The sequence below is a fragment of the Pecten maximus genome, chromosome 4 (assembly GCF_902652985.1).
Source record: "Pecten maximus chromosome 4, xPecMax1.1, whole genome shotgun sequence".
Classification (NCBI taxonomy): Eukaryota; Metazoa; Mollusca; class Bivalvia; order Pectinida; family Pectinidae; genus Pecten; species Pecten maximus.
This window is the reverse complement of record NC_047018.1, coordinates 23289784-23290367: the sequence shown is the minus strand read 5'-3', so window position 1 is coordinate 23290367 and position 584 is coordinate 23289784.

The window sequence follows — 584 nt, the reverse complement described above, 5'->3', positions numbered from 1 at the left end:
GACATCTTGCTAATGGGACTATTACTGGTTATATACATGTATTACATTTAGTCATCGTTCATAACAACTGCAAAACAGGTTATATCAACTTTAACTTCATAATAGTTTTGTTTTGTAAATAAGGAAAGATAAAAGTAGACCTATGAGGATGTGATATAGATCTTTCTACATCGAATCTTGTAAATACTCTAAACTGATATGTTTTTCAGAGTTTCTATGTGACATGATTCTGATTATTTACATTAACCTGACGCTACATTAAAATCCAAGATTGAAGAATAGAAATGTATTGATTATTTGACATTTCTTTCTTCATATTTGCGTCATTGATATGTCGAAAAAAAGACCAGATAATGTAAGATGTCGTTTAATTAATGCCTGGCTTTGGCATTCAACGTCATGTCCGACTGCGGAAACAGGGTCCGTCGGCTTGGTGAAAGGCGAGTGTGTTATCACTGTGCTAGCTATGATCCTTATACATGGATGTATTTTTGAAACTGTTGATTAGTTTTGAAAAAGGTTTCTTTGATGGGTGTGTGTAGAACTTTTATCAGCAAATGATCTGTAGAGTACCAAAATATATG